Consider the following 17,084-nt stretch of genomic DNA (forward strand, 5'->3'; position numbering starts at 1 on the left):
TTTTGTAACATTTAAATGCTTAGAAAAATATATGGTAATTTTTTCAAAAGTTCTCTTAAGAGAATACACAATAAATATTGCAAAATTGAAACTATCCAGCATTTGTACTATGACATTTCCATCTTTTCTCCCATTTTAAAATTACTTCATGAAAATTATTCCCTTACACTTTTAGAGTTATTTTGAAAGTTTGGAGCATTGAAAAAGCCAAACAGCAAAAGTTAATGCTTTTCAGTTTTTCTTTAGCTGAATATTTCAAAATGTATTTATTTTCTTAACCAGTTGCTTGTTTTTTTTCAGCGCTGTCCTAGTTTTTTTCCTCAACTGTCTGCCTGACTCTCACCACAAAAGTGGTTCCGCTGGTTATGAACAGCAAGTTACAGAAATGTGGAAAACATAATGGATTCTCTTAAGGAAAACCAATCGGATGCCAGCTTATCTTAAAAAATCAGGCAGTATTTGGGGTGAACATGTATCTGGTTCCTAAAGAACTGATGCACCACCACTATGGAGGCCTAGAACTTCAAGCGTTGGAACAGCCTGCCCAGGGAAGAATCATCATCCCTGGAAGTATTTAAAAGACGGGCAGAGATGATGCTTAGCTGATGGTTTTTGTCAGTGTTAGGTTGATGGTTGGACTTGATGATCGGAAAAGTTTCTTCCAACCTAGACAATTCTATGATTCTATGATTCCATGGCAAGAGAGAAGCTGTTAGAGCAGGCACTCTGGTATACAGCACAAAGTATGGCCTACAGAAAAATTAGCCTGGCATAACCAGAAAGCACAAAGGTCTGCGGGCTACGAATCACATGGTAAAAGGCACTGCCACCCTGGATCTTCCCTGTGAGCCACAGGGCCTTTGGAGGACGTGCTCCCTGGTGACTGGCCATTTTTCCACCACATCTCATATGGCTGCCCCTAAGTAGCAGGCAGCTGCTGCTGTGCCAGTGGGTTCCTGGCTCAGAGACAGAGAGAAGTAGTCTCAAAAGCACTGCGTATGCAATAATGTTTACTGCTGCACCGGGAGGACGGCCCAGGCCGTTGGATTGATGCGAGATACTGACTCTGAAGCCTCGGTATTGACCGATGCGTTTCCTTTCAGCTGGTGTTTGCTTCTTATCGAACCTAGGCTAGGATTAGGAGCTACCTGACAAATCAAACTTCCTGAATGAAAATGTGACTTGTGATTCATGTTTTGCACACTTGCTGTATGCTATAAATGGTGTAGCAGTACTGCACCAGACATACATCTAGGGATGGACATAATGGCTCAGCACCATCAGAGACAGCCATGATATAGGCTCCAGATCTGCTTATTTTAGAAAATATTCCTGAGGAGGTGCTTGGCTACGCACCAGGGTTTGTTCTATGGATTATTAATGTTTCAACCAGGAAAGAAACTATGTCTGCTACCGTTTTCGGTGAAAGGTGAGGTTCCGCTAGAGTGTAAAAAACCTAGTCTAAAATGATATTACAGGAGAAATCGCTGTTGAATAGGTTTGACTGAGAAGAAAATCAAGACTGTTTCTCTATGTCTAGATTTCAAGAAGCTAGGTAATATTTGTCTGATCGACGCATATCCATTTCCACGCATTAAAGAAATATTTGCAGAACTTCACAACTCTTCTCAAGATCTGCAGAAGGTCATCACTAAGTTACATTGCTGAAATGCAGCAGGGATCTTTTCACATATATTCATTGCAGTGGATTTTCCGTTTAAAATATAGGCCCTATCAACTTGGTGAGATCCCACTGTCACACCGAGAGTGGAGCCGATGGCCATTAACCAGGTAGGTGTTAACATACCTGGGATTCAGAGCTCTGTAGCTGCTGTTGCTCAGTGAAGGACTCCTGGGTTCAAAACAAAAAAAAAAGGGCTGTATTTGTCTTCCAGAATATCCTGTGCCTAATAACTGTGGTATCATTTGAGACATATGGTTCTTTACCTAAAACACTTCCATCAACCTCAAGTGAACCTTTTAGGTAGTTAGATGGTGTCATTAGATTAGAGTGATTTTTAAATTTTTTTTCTTCACAGTTCTTGTTCTCCTTGGTAATAGAGGGTGTTGTGTGAAACACATTACCGTTGTTAAGTGACTGCTTGTAAGTTCTTCTGAGGACATGTTGGTTCTCATGTCTTCAAACATCTGTGAAAATATCCTTACAGATCCCAGCAGTTAGGGACTATCCTCTGTATTTAGCAGGAATGATATTATTTTGCCAGAAACCTTTTTCTTGACCTTCCAGATCTTATTGGAGGTTAGGACTGCCAACCAAATTAAATTGAACTCCTCAGGGCAGGGTTCAGTTTTATTTCATTTAAAACTGTGAGCATTGCCAACAAGAAAACATGTCTATTGTGGAGAATGATCCACGTAGTCACTACAGATACTTTCTACAACGACACCTATGTTACTGCCTCTGCTTCTCCTGCACTGACTAGGAGGGAAATACAGAAGGGTTTAGATTTCTAATGAATTGTTGTTATTTTTTCTCAAACATTTTCAGCAACAGGAAAAAGTATGGGCGTTGTCTTGGCAGAGAAAAGTGAGCTATGGTCTAAAGATCAGAGTTGTTATGGGTTGATCAGAGTCGATGACCTCTGTTTTATGAGGTTTATGAGGTCTGATTTCTGTAGTAACTTTCACTTCACTGTAGCTTGCACACTGAGAATCTGGGCATAAACCCCAGATTTGCTTGTTTCCCTATGGCAATAATGCATTTGCTGGGTGTACAGACTTTACTGTAGGATCAGGGAGTACTGTTAAGAAACCACTTAATGCTTTTGATGTCTAACAGGAAGAGCGAAATGCTTGGCTCAGTGAAATAGATTTTCAGTTCGGTGACTGACATGGAACATCAAACACATTTACTACTCAGAAGCTATATTGTCTTGGCTCTTCTTTGTGAATCAGTTAAATGTTTTGTTTTACTTGTTTTTCAATGCAGTCATGATGTCAGATGGGCCTCTGCCAGGGCCTCAGCCTAGCTAAAGGTGCTAAAGAAAGAGTCATCTCACAAGGATGATGATACACACAGAAATGGCAGTGCATGGTATTTGTTTCTCATGACTTTGTTCTCAGAGGGTCTGAAGAGTATCTGAGCATCTGATATGAGGGGGGAAGGGGAGATAACTGGGCCTGTCAGGAATAAATCCAAGGGAGGCATGCCAGGGCTTGAAGGATGGTTGACTAGCGAGGACTCTCACTCTGGCATTTCATTTGAGAGAAGGGACAGATGTTTAGAAATCATGGAAGCACCCGAGAGGGGTCTGGTGGGAAATGGGGCCCACACTCACAAAAAGGTGCTGGAGTCATTGGCACATCTGAAGTGCATCTATACCAATGCACACAGTATGCGCAACAAACAGGGGGAGCTTGAAGCCAAGATGCACCAGGAAAACTATGACATAGTGGCTATCACAGAAACGTGGTGGGATGCCTCACACGACTGGAGTGCCATAATCGATGGCTACAAGCTCTTCAGGAGGGACAGACAGGAAAGGAGAGGCGGAGGAGTGGCCCTGTATATTAGAGAATGCTGTGAGAGCTCAGAAATCAAGTATACTGATGATGGGGTGGAGAGTGTTTGGATTAGGTTAAGGGCCGATAAAGCTGATATCGCTGTGGGAATCTGCCATAGACATCCCAACCAAAGCAGTGAGGCGGATGAAGCTTTCTATAAGCAGCTGGGGGAAATCTCGTGGTCACTTGCCGTTGTTCTTGTGGGGGACTTTAACCTCCCGGATATCTGCTGGCAATACAACACAGCAGAGAGGGAACAATCCAGGAGGTTCCTGGAATGTGTGGAAGATAACTTCCTCACACAGCTGGTAAGTGAGCTGACAAGGGAAGGTGCCCTCCTGGACCTGCTTCTTGTGAACAGGGAAGAACTTGTGGGGGAAGGAAAGGTTGGTGGCCGTCTAGGGCACAGTGATCATGAGATGATCGAATTTCTGATTCTTGGGAAAACAAGGAGAGGGGTTAGTAAAACTGCCCCCTTAGACTTCCGGAGGGCAAATTTTGACCTGTTCAGAAGACTGCTGGACAAAATCCCTTGGGAGGCTGCCCTGAAGGATATAGGAGCCCAGGAAGGCTGGACATACTTCAAGAGAGAAGTCTTAAAGGCACAGGAGGAGGCTGTCCCTGTGTGCCGAAAAACAAGTAGGCGGGGAAGGAGACCGGCCTGGCTAAATAGGGACCTTTGGCTGGACCTCAAGAACAAAAGGAGAGTCTATGACCTCTGGAAGAGGGGGCAGGTCTCTCATGAAGGCTATAAGGATATAGCGAAGCTATGCAGGGAGAAAATTAGGAGAGCCAAAGCACAGCTAGAGCTCAACCTAACTACAGCTGTTAAGGATAACAAAAAATGTTTCTATAAATTCATTAACAACAAAAGGAGGATTAGGGAAAATCTCCCTCCCTTACTGGATGCAGAGGGAAACATAGTCACAAAGGATGAGGAAAAGGCTGAGGTGCTCAATGCCTACTTTGCCTCAGTCTTTAGGGGAACTAAAGGGAACTAGCTGTTCCCTGGGCACCCAGCCTCGTGAGCTAGGAGACAGGGAGGGGAAGCTGAACGAGGTCATCACAATTAAAGAGGAAGTGATCTGTGACCTGCTACACCTCTTGGATGCGTACAAGTCTATGGGACCAGATGGGTTACATCCAAGAGGGCTGAAAGAGTTGGCAGACGTGCTCGCCGAGCCACTTTCCATGATCTACCTGAAGTCATGGCTAACTGGGGAGGTCCCAATGGACTGGAGGGTAGCAAATGTAGCGCCCATCTACAAAAAAGGCAGAAAGGAGGATCCGGGAAACTACAGGCCTGTCAGTCTGACCTCGGTACCAGGGAAGGTCATGGAGCAGATCATCTTGAGTGCCATTACAAGTCATATAATGGGCAAGCAGGGGATCAGGCCTAGTCAGCACGGGTTTATGAAAGGCAGGTCCTGCCTGACGAACCTGATCTCCTTCTATGACAAGATGACTCGATTATTGGATAAGGGAAAGGCTGTGGACATTGTCCACCTAGACTTTCGAAAAGCATTTGACACTGTCCCCCATAGAATTCTCATGGAAAAACTGGCGGCTCATGGCCTGGATGAGCATACGATCTGCTGGATCAAGCACTGTCTGGATGGGTGGTCCCAAAGAGTGGTGGTCAATGGAGTTAAATTCAGCTGGCGGCCGGTCACAAGTGGTGTCCCTCAGGGCTCAGTGTTGGGATCATTTCTGTTTAACATCTTTATTGATGACCTTGATAAGGACATAGAGTGTATCATCAGCAAGTTTGCAGATGACACGAAGCTAAGCGGGAGTGTTGATCTACATGAGGATAGGGAGGCTCTACAGAGAGACTTGGATAGATTGGACCAATGGGCCAACGCTAACGGTATGAGCTTCAACAAGGCCAAGTGCCAGGTCCTGCACTTGGGCCACAACAACCCCATGCATCGCTACAGGCTTGGGGAAGTGTGGCTGGAGAGCTGCCTGGCAGAAAGGGACCTGGGGGTTCTAATGGACAAGTGGCTGAACATGAGCCAGAAGTGTGCCCAGGTGGCCAAGAAAGCCAATGGCATCCTGGCTTGTATTAGAAACAGTGTGACCAGCAGAAGGAGGGAGGTGATTGTCCCCCTGTACTCAGCACTGGTGAGGCCACACCTTGAGTATTGTGTCCAGTTTTGGGCACCTCAATACGAGAGAGATATCGAGGTGCTGGAGCGAGTGCAGAGGAGGGCAACGAAGCTGGTGAAGGGCCTGCAGGATAAATCTTATGAGGAGCGATTGAAGGAGCTGGGACTGTTTAGTTTGAGGAAGAGGAGGCTGAGGGGAGACCTCATCGCTCTCTACAACTACTTGAAAGGACATTGTAGAGAGGTTGGTGCTGGTCTCTTCTCACAGGTAATTAGTGACAGAACAAGAGGGAATGGGTTCAAGCTGCAGCAGGGTAGGTTTAGGCTGGACATTAGGAAAAAATTCTTCGCAGAAAGAGTGGTTAGACATTGGAATAGGCTGCCCAGGGAGGTGGTGGAGTCACCATCCCTGGATGTGTTTAAGACTCGTTTAGATGTGGTGTTAAGGGATATGGTGTAGGGGAGAACTTTGTAGAGTGGGGCTGATGGTTGGACTCGATGATCCCAAGGGTCTTTTCCAACCTAAATGATTCTATGATTCTATATCCTCACCTCAGCTCAGCGTCCCCATTCAGCTCTGGAGAACTAGCCTATTTGGAATCTGTCCTTTTCAAAAGAGAACCTGTGGAAAAGTCCCTACTTCAGAAGTAAGTGTCTAGTTTATCCCTACTTCAGAAGGAAGAGTCTTCTGAGAGCCTGTATTTTCCGATTCATTATCAGCTGAGCCCTGAGAACACAAATTGCTGTCAGAAACCAAATTTTATAGTCAGGACTCTCATATTCAGGATGGCAAATGGGGTCCTCCTTAGTTTTTTTCCTCTATCTTCGAGTTTTTTCCTTTTCTCTCTTCTTTTAATAATCTTCTACCAGGAAGGAAAGCAGGGGTCTTCAAATGATTTACAGCCTCCTGAGGGGATGCACCGTCTCTACTTTTCTTACACACTCCTGGTCCCCCTGAGACAGTTCCTGATCCTGCTTGTATGGAAGAGAAGGGGAGAATTTATACAGTAAAGAGCAGGGACTTCTCTGGGAGGCCTGAACCTCACAGTCACTTAAAGGAAAGCAAAGGCTCATGGACAACTCTTTCCTCCTCCCCCAACCTCACTCCTGATGGGGGTAAGCTGAAGCTGGGCAAATGGATTTTCTCCTTCTGTATCAGAGCCCTGCCATGCAGGAGTGTGGGAAGAGTGGCCAGGAGCTGTACAGACGCAAAGCATGGTGGAAAGGATTATGGTGAATAGCATGGGCAAGATGAGTGTGGCAAATGGGGAGGGGTGTATTTGTGCAGGCGACTAGGAGGACACGGGCTAGAGAGAACAGAAGTCGTCAAGAACTGGTAATAGGGGGGAAAACGGGAAAAGGCAAGTGTCACAGCCACCCTCAAGGTGAAGTAGGAGTATTCAGGAAGCTACAGGTCAGTCAGCCTAACCCCGGTCCACAGGAATATTATGGAACATGGGGTGAAAGGGTCTCATGGTAGCTGAGACCTGGAAACCAGGAGCAGGAGCATGGGCAGATCCAGAGAGGTGACAGAGCTCCACGGGTAACACAAGAGGGCACCTCTCCTCCAGCCCCAGGAGGTGGTCTAGAGACTTTGAGAAGAGGGTGGCAGAGGAGCAGAGGATCTCTAGGGCCTGCAGTGGGGCAGCCAGGCAGTGACCACAGTGGTATGCACCTGGCTGGGGTCATCTGGCAATTTGATGGGCCATGAAATGAGCAGCTGCAGATGCTAGAAAACCTATTGCCTGGAATGCTGCCACCTGATGAAGCCTAATACCTGAGAGCTCCCCTGCCCCTCCCCCCACCCCGCCCTCAGGCATTTCCAGGTGTCTGAAGCCTTCACCATCTGAAGCAGCATCCTGCAGAGCTGACCTGCACCTTGCCACCACTGGTGGCAACTGAAAAGTGAGTCACCAGGGGCTGCCAATCTGCTGTCCTGCCTCAGGCTGCCGTATCTTCCTGTACCTTCACTAGAATAACCCCCAGATCATATCCCACGATTCCCAAACCCCCTTCAGCCAGGTCAGTCATTGCCTGTGCTCCAGCTGGGTCTGAAGGTGGTTGGGGAGAAAGATCTGAGGACTTAGCACTTCCTCCAGGAGTGCCTGGGCGATGTGCCCATGGCTCATGGTCTCTGCCTCCAGTCAGCTGCAGAAAGTGCTACAATCCTTGAGCTCCAGCGAGGAGCAGTCCCAGCTCCTGCCCCAGGGCCTGGCCCGCGTCCCTCTGTTCAGGGTGATGCGGGAAGAATTACCTTATTGATGGGGGCCCAGATAGGGGTCACTGTCACCCTCATGCCATTCAGTGAACTTTTGCTTCAAATCTAGGAAATTCCATGGAAAATGCTACCTGGGAAAATGTCCTGTCAGCAGTATCAAACAGCACAAAGTCAGGAGGAAAGAGAGGGGCTTTAGCTCCCCACTGGGAAGGAGGCAGGGGGCAGGGACAGGGGTGTGGGAGCGCTCCAACACTGACCTACCAAATGGTCTCACGCAAGGAGCCTGTTGTGTGAGCCTGGCCATAAAGGATTGGATGTAATCTGGCAGCACGTCAGCGCAGCCCTACTGAGCAGCATGTGTGTGTGAATCGATGTGTTCTCACCAGCAGCCTTTATCTTGCAATGACAGGAGGAAGTCCAAGTAGGTCAAGAGAGAGGGGGCGCAGAGCCATTTAGTTTGTCAAAGCAATGGGGATCAGTGAATGTAGGTGAATTGGAAATCTGTACAGCAATGCGAGATTGCGCTTGGTTTTCTGTTTTAGATTTTCTTACTGCAGTCCAAAACCGCACTCTGAAAATTTATGCTTATGTTAAATATGTTGATATATTTATGTTAATATATCTTTCACGGTTATATCTGAAATGTTCCTGGACCTGCAGTATGCTTTGGATTGGCTTGTAGATTTTGGATGTAGGATCAATTCCAGATCAGTTATCATGACCAAAAAAGGGTTGAATTTAGACTGTCACTGAAAGACACATGAGAAGACAGACATTAAAGACCTTTTTCTGTTTTTGAAAACCCATATTTATAATATGCAGACCAACAAACCATTTACTAAAATGTAATTACAGTTCAGTGACTTTTCCATCTATTTTTCCGTCACACTTTTCTTACCTGCTACATTCCAGTTGCTGTGTTGATCTCTGTCAACTTCTCAAAGGTATTTACCAGTGTCCTGCACTTTATTATCACATATAATCACAGACACGCAGTAAGATTCTTTGCCTAATGATTTTCAGTTATTTAATATGACCATATTTTAATGCAAGTTGGAAGCTGAAAGATACAAATTTTCACTCACCTGGATGTCCATCCTAAATCCATTGTACTTACAAAATCACCATGTGTATTTAGTGTTGTGCTCCATGGGCAAATCAAAGTCCCTCCTGGAACCCAGGGAATAAAGTGATTGGGGCCTTGGGAAAGTGGTGTGCATTGTAGGACTGGGTCCTCTACTGGCTTGGCTTCTTCTTCAGCATCTCAGTCAAGCTGGAAAAAACCCATATATTTCTTGTTTTCAGAAAAAACAAATCCAGAAAAAAATGTACTTTCTTCTTTGTAAAATCTGCATTTAAGATAATTGGAGAGCCATTTAGTACAAGAGAAAAGAAAGTTACAAGTGTGACAAGGATGTTATAATTGTTGGCTTTCAGCTGCTGTTGGGAGATCACAGAAAGAAAGAGTTCCTCAAAAATATACTGTATCTAAAGAATACAAAGAATTCCTAACTGCCTCTAAAGTCTGTAGATTCTCTGGGAGGTTTCTTCTACACGACTGCCAGCAGTTCAGCTGCCTGAAAGATGAACATAAACACATGAGAAATTACTCTGAACTGTACCCAGGTGAAACGTGCAGAATCTAGTTTGCATTTAGGGAAACCAGTTGTTTCCCAGACTTCACAAATCCTTTTTATCCCATCAAAGCATAAAACATAAACCAGGCCTTTTAACAAACTTATATTATAAAAGCATCTTGTGTGGTAATGAAGAGCCTTAATTACAAATGCCAAGGCATGAGTCTGTTGTTTAATTTCTGACTTTCTATTTGCATAATTCACAAGTTCTCTGAGGAATGTGCAGTTTCATGGCTGTTCTTCTGAGTCATGCCATATTTGCTCTCAACTCACATAATATGTGTTTGTCCCTGGGAACTCATTTAGCTCTCAGAGCTTTAAGTTTGAAAATATTAGCATTTATGTCTTTTCTCACAGGAAAGAACTTACCATGATTGTTGCATAATATACAGAAATGGCTGTGCTCAGCTGAACCATGGGTTTTAACTCTGAGGAACTGAAATGAGCTGGCTGTGATTTTTTTAAGGATAAATACGTATCATCAGAAAAATACACGTGATCGAAACTCAGTTTTGGTGCCACTTTTGAAGAAATTTCAGGAGAAGAGATCACTAGCAGGCACCAACTTCTGCTTAAAATCAGAGAGGGAGTGTTGGGATAGCTAATAGTTTACTGGTATCTGACTGGAACGAGAGGAATCAGGCTTCTGGTTCCTGTTTACGTGAAAACAGAAGTGGCTGTACAAAGGTAGGGTGTCCCAGAGAAGACAGAAGGTAAGAAGTAGCCATGTGGTTATGGCAGTCTCCACACGAATGGGCATGGTGGAGCAGTAGCCTGAATATGCATCTCTAACCTAGCATATTTATCTTAAATCTTCAATGCTATAGTGAGGGCATATGTCTTGGATAGAAAGTCCTGGGTCGTTCTTTCAGGACCAGCCTATCCAAGACTTCCTCCCACAGTGTTATTGCTACCTCCTTTATATCCAAGCTTTGTTTTTTTGTGTGAACATTCAGACAAATGCTAACCCATTAATGTCAATCTATCACTCTCTCATGAGAAAGCGTATGTGATGGCGGAGACGCACTGTGAATTTCTTCTCCGGAGAAGATGGCTAATTTCCCTCCCCCTGCTTTATCCAGATAACAAGCCCGAAGATCATCCACACCCTGGAGAATTTGTTCATTGTTTGTATCTGGGCTTATGAGAAGGTTTGCACAAGGAGAAAAGGAAACCCACTGGGGTCTGGCTTGGTAGAAGCAAGCAGTGAATTCACTCAAAAAAATGGATCTTGGCTCCCCAAGCAAACCTACGAGCAAGCTGGGAGATCTGAGGAAGCTAATAAGTTGTGGTACAGGCTGTTGGTCTCTTTGAAGAGAGGCAGGTGACTGGGGTTTTGATTCCAGCTTGCTGGGGAAGGGTTTCAGGTTTGGGTTGATTTTTTCCTCCTGAACCAGAAGAACAGGCTGTAATGAACAGCCAAGCTTCGTCTGAGGTCTGAGCTGCAGCTCAAGACAGGGCTCTGGAAGGGGCCTGACTTACAGGAGCTGCTGTGTCAAGTACAGACAGACAGGCTCCATAGCTTTCTGGGAAAAAAAAAAGTGAAAATCAAAACACCTGAGAGAGGAACCTTGCAAAGGATTGCATAAGGTGGCCCTAAGCTTTTTGCCTTGCCTTGCCACAATGGGCCCCCTCATTGTGGGTCTATCAGGTACCTGAGATCCATTTGTTTCAGACCAGAAGGAAGCAGTACGCTGGAAATTGTCTTGACTGGAGGTGGTAATATCATCTCTGTAACAGCAAATCTGCTAAGTTTAGTGCCTAAGCTCATGCTTTTATCCTTGCTGAAATCTCCAGTTTGAAACTCGCAGCTCACAAATGAGCTATGGAAGAGCAAGCCTGGGAGTTCCCCCTGTTGTCAGAGCTGCTACAGCACAAATAGTCCTTACAAATGTTTTATCTGTCCAGTGGGCAGGGGCAGATGATGACCAGGTGGGCAGGGGGAAACAACCTCTTCCACATGATGCCAGACGCAGCAGACATCCTCTCTGAACCGGAGAGGGCGGCCAGGGACTGCAGTCTGGCTGGTCGTCCTGGCCCAAGCACTCCCTTCCACACGTAATGCCCGTAATGCCCATGGGGCAGCCCAGGGCCAGGAGACACGTGGTGGGATGGCCCCTTCCCTGCCTGGACCCTTTCTCCTGAGATCCTCCCTTATGTGTTTGCTCCAGTATATCCTCAGGGGCTCCAAGAAATGGATTTCGTTAAACTGGCACAGACTGTGGGGTAGGCACACTCACTCCCAGCACGGACTCAACCATTTGCAGGATTACACTGAAATGTAATTTTTTTCTGCTAGGCCAAAGTTCATTATGTTGCTTTAGAAAAAGGGTAAAAACAGGTGCTCTCTGCAAACATATTTAATAAAGTACCTTGATTTCTCTGAATCGATTTATGTATGGTAATTACCTTGTAATATAATTAGAAGCTCTTATATTTACTTTCCTTAAACTTGCTGCTTTGATGTTGCACTTGAGCATCTGTATTGCTTTGTGGGACACAGTCCAGAGCTGCCTGGATCCAGTCCAAGATTACTAATGCGTAGACATGTTTGCAAAACAGGACTTTTAAAGTTGAGCAAACATGGGAAGAAGAAGGGTTTTTTTCTGGCACTCTGTTTAAAATTTTGGAGTTTAAAACACTGATTGAATACAGTCATTTTTGCCAGAACTGTTCAATAATCAGTGATAGTAGCAAACATCTCCCCTTTTTCCAACTAGGAAAAAACCCCTAAATGTTCATCTAGAAGATGTATAGTCTATGGGGGTAACATATCTAAATGGAAATTTTGGGATCCTCTTGGCTTTAAATAGGATCTCTTGGAAAACCTCTCAGGCAAGTCAAACTGCTCAAGTGCACGCTTGGAGTTTACAGTGGAGAAGTTATACTTCTACTCCTGAAAATTGCCTCTTCTGAAAAGTGGGGTAAATTCTACTGGCACAAGGTGCAGCTTTTTGTCCAAGGCAACTTATTTGTACTAAAGAAGGAAATTGTGTTTATATCTTAATGTAAACACAGCCTTATTTACAAGCAAAGAAAATGTCCCACTTCCAGCTAATTAACCCAAGAAAGTTCCTGAAATATAACATAAGCATTAGTTTTGTCTAAGGAGACAACTCATACCAAGAAAAGTAAATTAAAAAAAAAAAGAAAATAAAAAGAAAAGGAAAAAATACTTGTGTCATGGAACAAATGAAATATATGGATTTTTAAATCACTGTTTTATGGAGAAAACTCTGCATACAAAATTCAGCTTTCATAAATATATGGAATAATTCATCCTTGAAGGTAATACTCTGAAAGGTGGATAACTGCAAAGAAAAATACTTTATAGGCATTTATAAATGACATTTTTTGTAGTTTTAGAGAAGACAAAATATTTGGTAATACAAAATAATAGACATATTCTTAAATCATGCAAAAATAGATGTTCAGGTTTTTAGATTAGGAAATCAGCCCTTAATCCATGTAATTATCCAAGTAATCTTAATTCTATTGTCTTGCTCATGTGTCTATTTACAGCGTTCAGTGCAAAAATGATGATGCCTCTGATCTTGAGTACCTATTCTTAAGTCACGGCTCCAAAACTTTTCAGTTTTCCCTATATCTTGCTATTAATATTCATTATTATTTGTAATATTTGAAATCATGTGCCTTGTACTGAAATTACAATAAAAGGTTTTTTTTTTTATAATTATGAACTACTGAATAAGAAACACCTGGACAGTGTTAGGTAATTTTAATACGCCTCTTTGCATGTCATCCACAATATTAAAATAGTTTTTCTGTTATCACTTTGGCATAATTAAAATTATACTCCACCCTTTTTCTATAAAGTTCACAAAACACACCCTCTGAAACCCCACAAGCTCTTTCGGCAAAAATAGGAAATCTGAGACTAAACATTCACGTTTTAGGTAAAAATTAATCCAAACCAGACAGGAGAAACCTAGAAGCTGTTGAGTCAACCAGTTCTACACGCCAAGAGGCAAATTAGCAACACGCCTATTTAAAATAATTTTTTGCAAATCATCCTTCTGTCCCTGGGTCAGAGCCATACTTTGGATTTTAGGGAGAAAAGGAGTTGTGTGCTCTAAGAGCCGACCCTGGCCTACCTAAAAGAAAAGCAGGACACTCAGGGGGACGTTAAAAGGGACAACCAGAAACCAGTTGACACTGGTGGCTTCAAATAACTTAGAGAAATGGAGCAGAGTGGAAAGCCAGGAAAGGGAGTGGATACAAAGGGGAGATGGACAAAGGGGAGAGATGATGACAGATGCGGTCTATTAATTTTTAGCAGCAAATAAAAAGGCAGGGGAGTGGGAGCATGGTGAGAGATGCAAAGATTAATAGCAAAGAAGCAGCCATGGCCCTGGCCTGGGTCCGGGTGCCCTGTGAGGAATGGCAGGTGCTCTGCTGGGTGCAGGGAATGCAGCCGTGCCTGCCAGCGCCACGCCAGATGAAGCAGATAAGGTCACTCCACGCAGGAGAGACTTTGGAGCCTTTCTTCTTAGACACATGGGAAAGCATGGGAAAGAGCGGGGATACGGCTCACTACTAACCTAATCACAGAATTCCTGGAGATTTTTTTTAATGCTCCAGCCAAAGGCAGCCATGAACTCCAGACTGACACGCCAGGTACATGGTAAAGAACAAGATGGTAAGTGTGAGACTAGTTTTCACCAATGACAGTGAAAGTATCTGTACATGTAAGCTTCCCGCCAAGCCTTGATTTGCAATAACAAGACCTGTCCCAATTTCCAAGTGTTTTTATTCAAACACTGACTAGAGACTGAAGACAGAAACCTGGAAAACGAAACCAAATTTGTTAAACTATATTTCTTCCCTCCCAAGCGATGACTCAGTAGATAAGTTTAGGAGTGCAGCCTTTTACTGGATGGAGGGAGAGGAATTGGAATAACATGCAGAAACAAAAGCTGCAAACCCAGCTCCAAATTACAAGCCCATGAACTAGGCCCTCTCTTTTCAGTGAAGTTGTGTGAGAAGGACTAGCTATGCGCCCCTCCTGTAGCCACCCAAGTCCCAAAGGATGCCTCTTGCTCTCAGGGCAGGTGCTGGGTACGGAGCCATCACTGCCATTACAGCTGGCCCCGCAGAGCTGAGCTGTTCTGGCCCCATGCCACCATGCCTCTCCGCTAACCCTTCCTGAGAGCCCTTCCACCGCGTCCTCGCAAGGTGCCCACAGCGGTGGTAACCCCTCAACAAGGCTGCTATCGACAGCAAGACCTGCACAAGAGGAAAGGGGAGCCTCACCATCCCTCTTGTCTCCTCTGCAGCTTCTCGGGGGCAAGCAGAGCATCAGTCATCTCAGGTGCTTTGAGCAGGTTTTCCACAACATAAATATAACATTTGTAATGATATCAGCTTTCTGACAAGTCTGTTGCTAACAGCAGCGCTCCAAATACTGTACCAGGTGATAGTAAATAGGCCATGTTTAAGCCTGTCCAGTGGTCTCTCCATTGGATTCTTTCACTTCTGCACTAGATGCCAGCAGAGTACTTGGCTTTCTGGGTTTTTATCTGTCAGTAGTTGTCTGGGAGAGAATACCTTTCTATTTTGCCTCGGGACAGCACTCTTGCATGTCCTAGGATCTTGTTTCTTATGTTAACATACAGATGAAAACGCAGCCAACAGCTGTGCGGATTTACTTTGGGGTTTTATTCCACGCCCATTTCTATAAAACCAGGAAAAGCAATTGGAGGAGCAGTGGTGCAAACCTTCAGGGAAAAAACCCCAACAAACCCAAACAAATACCAGCTGTGTGTTTCAGGTGAAAGAGAAATTTGACCACTGTGTGTTTGAACAAAAGAATCTGTTGTGATCATTCCAACCCTTGTCTGTCTTCTTCTTTTTTTTTTTTTTTTTGAAAACCCTAAAAATAGAGATATTCACAGTGGGTTTAAAAAAAAAAATAAATATGATTTTCTTGAAACTGTAGGAAATGCATGGGTGCAATGAACTCCAGAATCCTGAGTCCATTACAGATGGCATTATATCTTACAGGGAAAGAGACAGACTCTTCAAGTATGGGAGATCTAAATGATTTAGAGTTTGCAGGTCAAACATAACCACGGTGTGCAGGCAAAGACTTGCATTACAGCAGAGTGAGTCCTTTGCTCTCCTTTCACCCTAACCACCCCCAATTAGAGATGCTGGGCATGAAGACAGGATTTACAGTGGTGAGATGCATGTGGGATCAGATGTCTGCTCCCGCTGGCCCAATCTGTTCCACAAGGGACCGCAGCTTGGACGGACTCATGTTCTGGGGGGCAAGGTAGCAAGACTCTACTTCAGTCTTGTGGATCTGAGTACAGCATGCCCACCTAGGTCAGGTAAGACAAGCTCAACCAAGATGCCATTAATAACAAAGCATCAACTGTATCTTTTCAGTGAAGACTCCCCACTCCCTCCCTTGCAACACAAGCAATCTTTTTAATGGTTTCTTATACAAACCTGATGCGCAAAGCTACTGACAGGTATGACAGGACAAACACCTTCTGTCTGCTCATGACAAACCTTAATTTTAAGTTTCGTGTAGCTCCCACAGCACACAGATGTGGGACTGATCTTGCCTGAGTGATGATGCACTCAGCGCAGCAACCTACACCTGCACGAGGTGGGTAGGCTGCCATTAAACTCCGTGATCAGCAGAACTGGTGGCATCTAGGGGACTATTCATTTCACTCTAAAGAAGACACCTAAACCCTGATGACAACTGTGGGAGTGTAGACACCTTGCTGACATGTAGCTGTCCTCACTGTAGATGTCTGAAGTTTGGTGAACTGAATCCAGCCATCACCTGTATTAAATAGTTCTCAGATTACAGTGGTCACTACCACTCGGAGTACTGCTGAGGATCTACAGAGTGACTGCGGGACTTGTCTGTCATATACACTTAGGATCAAAATTTCTTTATTGATCTTTGACTTCAAAAGACATTGTCATTTTCTTTGAGCTCTTTTGTCTCTCTTGTTCCTCCTCCCTGACACGCACACACACACACAAACCACCTGCACACACAGAGAAAATTAAAGCTACAGTAGACATCAGCCTGAGGGCTAAGCTAATGTTCCTTGCATACAAGGCCATTATGGAAATAGGAATGGAAAGTTTCAATGAGCCACCATCAATAACAACCAGTTCAGACTCAAATGTTTCTAACTTGTCGAAAGCAAGTCTAATCAAAAATAACCTGAAACACTTTTGGACTTGTTGGGAATACTTGTGGGTGTGGCTGTAATGTTTGATTTGTGTGCTAGGGAGACTTCCGTAATTTTTCTATGCTGCAAGTTTTCCAGGACAGATTCATCTTAATTCGGTACAAATCCCACTAAAGACATTTATTATGGACAATAAAAGTGCATGAATATACTATAAGAAAAGGCACCTCTGAATTTGACAATGCATCAGCAAATGCACCACTGATGCTAAATGTCTCGGCTATAAATGCTGAGGTCTAAAGATTCTGCAGTGTCTTAAGTGGCTCCATCACACACATCATTTGCTTTGTAGTATACAGGTCTGGAACGGAAATTTTCCCAGAAAACGGAAGTGTGCTGATAATAAGACTCA

Source organism: Larus michahellis, chromosome 2 (assembly GCF_964199755.1).
Source record: "Larus michahellis chromosome 2, bLarMic1.1, whole genome shotgun sequence".
Classification (NCBI taxonomy): domain Eukaryota; kingdom Metazoa; phylum Chordata; class Aves; order Charadriiformes; family Laridae; genus Larus; species Larus michahellis.